The sequence below is a fragment of the Orbicella faveolata genome, unplaced genomic scaffold (genome assembly GCF_042242905.1).
Source record: "Orbicella faveolata isolate gen_17 unplaced genomic scaffold, um_ofav_v1 contig_46, whole genome shotgun sequence".
NCBI classification, from domain to species: Eukaryota; Metazoa; Cnidaria; class Anthozoa; order Scleractinia; family Merulinidae; genus Orbicella; species Orbicella faveolata.
Window position 1 is genome coordinate 25,155,001 of NW_028301576.1, and position 5,633 is coordinate 25,160,633.

Below are 5,633 nucleotides of genomic sequence, written 5' to 3' on the forward strand. Positions count from 1 at the left end.
TGTTATGACGTAATTTATCATCAATAAGAGGACAGATGCATAAAAAATTGACATCAATTTTTTTTTGTACAATAGCAAGACCCCAAACTGGTCAAATACCGGGAATAATTGAGGGGAAAAAACTGGGTAAACTAGCCGTAAACAAAGATATGTTAATTTTATTCAAAATGACATGAACACTGTCAATAGCTTTTCTTGTTTTTTGTTTGGGTACTTAAAAAGTCAATGAATTTCATTGATTAAAAAGTTGACAGTTTGACCACTGAAAGTTGAACACGAAAGCTTGCATAATTTATATTTTATCTGTCTGTTCTCTTATTGATGATAAAATGAGCCAATCCAGTGTGCAAGAAATTAGACAGTTATTGTAAAAGAGGATTTTGAACTAATGCTGTAAGCCATCAACATAGACAGTGAAATGTTAAGTGAATAAAGATGTTGAATTTTTCATAAACAGTCAAATATACTAATGAATGAATAAATCCATCCATCAATCAGGCAATCAATAATTTATTGCAAATAGCAATGCTCTTTGGCCAGAGACATCTCGATTGAAATCAGGACAATTGCAGGGGTCAAAGTAGAATGCCCCCGATTTTTGTAATGGTACTGGCAGTGAATGGGAAATTTGGAGTATTGAAATGATAGAAACTTGTCATAACTTTTTTTTTGCAGTCTATGGAAGCAGAGGGAGGACGTCGCTTGTATGGCCGATCACTTCAGAAGCACAAGCTCCATTATATACCATTTGTGGGGGATGGAGACAGCAAAAGCTATGCTGAAGTGAAAAAAATCGCTCCTTAAGGAGGATTGTATTGGACATGTCACAAAGCGGATGGGAACTGCACTGAGAAAATTGCAAGCAACATATAAAGGTATGCAGTTTGTCAATTTTATTACTGAAGAAGAAGAACATTTATAGGGTGAAATTTTCACAAAACTGATCATGTGCACTTTACATCATAAAAAAACTAATTCTAATTTAAGTCAATTAAAGTGGTTGCTAAAAAGTGCAAAACATGGCAACATGAGTAAAATTTTTACTACACTAGTTATTTGCATACTCTTGCAATCTATGGACTGCAAAACAACAGTAACAGCAACACCACTAATAGAAGTCAAGAGGCTTTCATTAAATTTGTTTGCAAAAGGTAACAGAATATGTTGAGGCCGAAGATATTGTTGACAGACTATATATTTCTTTCTTAGTATGACCTAGTAATAAGGTTAAATATAACAATGTATGCTTTCCTCGCTGCCTGTCATGAACCAGAAACAACCATACAATCATGAATATTATAGACAATATCTCATCAACAAAATCTTTCTTTCCAGGTAAAAAACTGGAAGATGGAAAAAGCCTTGGTGGCAGGGGGAGACTGACTCTAACACGCATTGACACACTGCAGAATTTTTATGGGAAGGCAATACGTGACAATAAGGAGGATGCCAAAGTAATGTCAAAAACAACACATGCCATCCTTAAACATTATGCCAGCACGCCTGAACATCCACGTCATGAAGACTGTCCCATGGGAAAGGATTCTTGGTGTAGCTACAACAGAGATAAAGTAACTGGTCATACAACTCATGTACCAATGAAGGACCCCTTACCAGAAGCTGTGGTCAAGGTCATGCAACCGACATTTGACAGACTTGGGTCTGAAGAGTTCTTAGTTGGCTGCGAAAAATGCCTCGATCATAACAATAACGAAAGACTTCATCATGTTGTCTGGGGCATGGCACCTAAAGAACAATACACATCACAACAAGAGACAAGTCTTGCAGTGTCTCTGGGTGTGCTTGTTTTCAACAATGGCACAGAAGAAACAATAAGTAAACTGATAGTGTTAATGGACACTCCCATTCATCCAGACATGCCAAGCCAGTGGGAAAAAATTGACTCTAAACGTATGTCGGAATCTGATTATAAAACTGATCCTGCAGTGAAGCAAAGAAGGAAAAGTATCAGATGAGATAAGTCCAAGAAGCAGGATGCCTTTGTACATCAAGAAGGTGTGATGTACAGCTCACAGAGTTTCTATAACAATGTAGCTTAAAACTTTAGAATACCTACTGAAAATTGCCGCTTTAAGTCTCCCCACTTATAAGCCCCCCTGCCCCCCCAGTTATAGGTCCATCCACCTGTAAACCATAAAAAATTCACCCCCCCCCCCTATGTAAGCCCCCTCGGATATACAGTATGCCTCTCCATTTACAAGCCCATCTAAAATCCCTTATGAATTTTTATAAGCCCAGGACTTATAAGTGGTAGTTTACAGTACCTTTGTAATATGGATCAGCAGAACATATGTAGATAAACGAAGTGAGCTTTTGACCACGACACTTCATCAGCATATGTACATAGAGAAAACACTCCTTAGGCTAGGTAATGTGCGAATCTACTGTTACTTCAGTGATCCATACAAATGTCTTTTCAAAGTTATTCAAGAAGTATATCGTTAGATTTAGGTCTCAACTTAGTGTGAAAAATTGGCTGATACATAACAAAATATCCTAGTTACTAAGCAGTTCCCATTTCGCTTATTTATTTATTTATTTTCTTTATTTAATGTTATTATTTTAATTTTATGCATTTAGAATCGATTTAGTATGCCCAAGGGGTTGACAATAACCATTTTCAACACCATTAGAAGTTGTTTCTGGCAATTCATAAGGTTAAGATGCCACAGGAAAAATTTAGAAGTCATCATTGTAATTACTTTGTATTGCAGTGAAAATTAACACTCTAACTTTAAAGGATATCTCACTTTAAAGTCAAAGATTTCATATTTGGGAGGGCTGTTTTATCCCAGCATTAACCACCAGCAAGAGAAAATGAGGGACAGAGAGGGAGGCTCCTGGTCCAGGCCTTGAGATATGTCAATTCCACTAAAGGTATTTATAGATGGGCTCTCGAACAGAAGTCTGTTTTCCGAGACATCCGCATCAAGGCCAACCTCGATCTGATGTTTTTAGTAAAGCAAAATAATGGCGGACAGCATGAAGATACAGTTTGTCAATGAAAGCGAGTATCAAAATGAAGGAAAATGGTATTTCTGCATCGACAATTCACAGTGGGAAATAGACTCCACGATTTCTTTGGATTCCAATGACTTGCTGGTGGGTGTATCTGATTTTAGCGTAGAAGTTGACTCCGAAAACGGTAGCGATTCAGATTATTCGCACGATGGTAGCGAAAGCTGTGAAAGTGACACCGACAGTGAATATGTTCTCAAACCCTCAACCTCAGCGGGCAAAGGGAGAGTAAAGAAGAGCAGAAATGCGACTTACAATAGAAAAGAGGCCTCTGGTGGCAAACAGGGAAGAACTGCTAGTTCTGCCAAGGGTAAAGGCACCAGTTCAAGTAATGTGGCGTCTAAAGACAAAGGCAAGAAAGACAATGTGGCAAGTCGTAAGCAACAACCTGGGAAGAAAAAACCAAAGGCGCTGACTCACAAAGACCTGGACGACCTCGGAAATAAGTTGGAAGCCAAACATCCCATGTGTTGGAACTATGTTTCTGAAAAACTAGGGAAGCAGTACGTTGTGAAGCATTACGAAACACATGGTGAGCTTATTAAAGAAATTCTTGATGATCGTTACAATAAGCTTCGTGATCTAGTACACCACATGTTCTCTCACTACATTCAGCTCATTTCTGAAATTGTGAACGATTTCAAGAAAGACAGAAAGGCTCACTTGTCAATGCGCTGGATAGCAAGTTTAAACAGCTACTTGGATTGCTCATCCAATAATTAAAAGGTATGCAATGCAGTTTTTCATGATTTGGCAAATGAATATTCATCGAGTACGATTCAAGCAGTCACGGGCATCTTGCATTCTTTAGTTTATGATTTTGCCCAAACAGAGTCATACAATTTCTCTCAGCCACTCCACATTGAGCAGGATATTACACCGAAGGATGATGTTGCCCTATTCTGAATGTCCGGAGCCGCTCTCTGCCAAATGATAAAACTGAGAAAAGATAATTTATCAGAAAAGAAAGGAAAATGCAAAACAACAACGCACAGCCAAAGTCAGATGGAAAGTGAGCTCGATTTTCTCGTCAAGCTAAAAGAAACTGACAAAAGCCATCTTCCAGAGGCTCTCAAAATTCTTGACGAAGGCCATTTGACTTTTGTCAAGAAAAAATTTCTGAACTTCGTAAGAGAAGCAGATTTGAACATCAGAGAATATGTGAATGAGCGAAGTTTGAAGAAACACAAGAGCAACTTTTTGGAAGTTGTTCACTTCAATGTTTACAGTGATGAGCAATTGTTAAAATCCTTCAAATGGTCAGCAGAGAAGTGTGGAGCATCAATTAAGGATGTAGAGTCCAATGTAATCGACAAGGTTTATAGTGACATGCTTCATAAACTGTGTAACACTAGAACAAAGGAATTCTTCAGAGGGAAATTTGAAAAGGACTTGGCCACATCAGGTAAAGTTGTCGAAGCTGACCAGTCCCTTAGAGATAATCTCAAAACATTTAGCATTGCTAAAAAGAGATAGATAGAAGTTTTAGAAGAGTATACATATGCCATAATTACATGTCTCATCGGCTTCCCCTTGGTGTCAAACCCTGGTAAAATATAGGCCACCTATATGTGAAGGGGAAAGCTTAAAAGTTGAATTCTCCTGGATTCCATTTGTATTGCCCACAGGTACTGACAATTTAAATCAATCATTCCTGCGAATTTATATAATTATACCCTTACAAACTGTAAACCTCTGAGAAAGTTTTGAATTGCCTAAACCATTGGTTAAGACCCCTTCCAAACCCTCTATATTCATAACATATTCCTGTGGTTCCCAACCAACAATGCTAAGAGCTGGGAGCTGGTGATGTGTGCATTAACACTTTGGGCCTTTTGGTCAACATAAAAGTTTTTACAGTACAGGAATACTGCTTCAACTTCAAGACAGTTTGTCAAATGTTGATTGTAAAGGAAATTCCCATGAATTTTTTTGATAATCTGGCTTAGACAGTCAAAAAAAAAAAATTCTGATCCCTCTCAGAACTCAAGGGTTTAAAATTGACCCTAATGCAATGCTTCAATTTTAGATGATTTTATAGAGTTGTTACATTGTAGATACATGTAGTTTATTATTTTCTGATAATGTGCAACATAATTTGTATTTAGTAAATTGTGGAATAATATTATTTTGATTATGTATTTACATAGTTCAAGACAATAACTTAATGTACATCTGACTTGTTTACCAATGCATACTTTCTTTCTGTATTGACAATTTAACTCAATTAGCACTATGAATTTATATTATACCATTACATTGACTATAAATCTCTGAGAAAGTTTTGAATTGCTCAAACTGTTGGTAAAGACCCATTCCAAACCCTCTATATTCAATACATATTCCTGTGGTTCCCAATCAACAATGCTAAGAGTTGGAAGCTGGTGATATGTGCATTAACACTTTGGGCCCTTTGGTCAACATAAAAGTTCTTTCAGTACTGGAAAACTACCTCAACTTCAAGACAGTTTGCCAAAAGTTGATTGTGTAGGAAATTACCATGGATAATTATTGTTCTAGGAAGTGAAGAAAACTTGATTTAGATCCATCTCCAGACCGAAGAGTTTTTAAATTCAAAGACCTTAATGCAATGC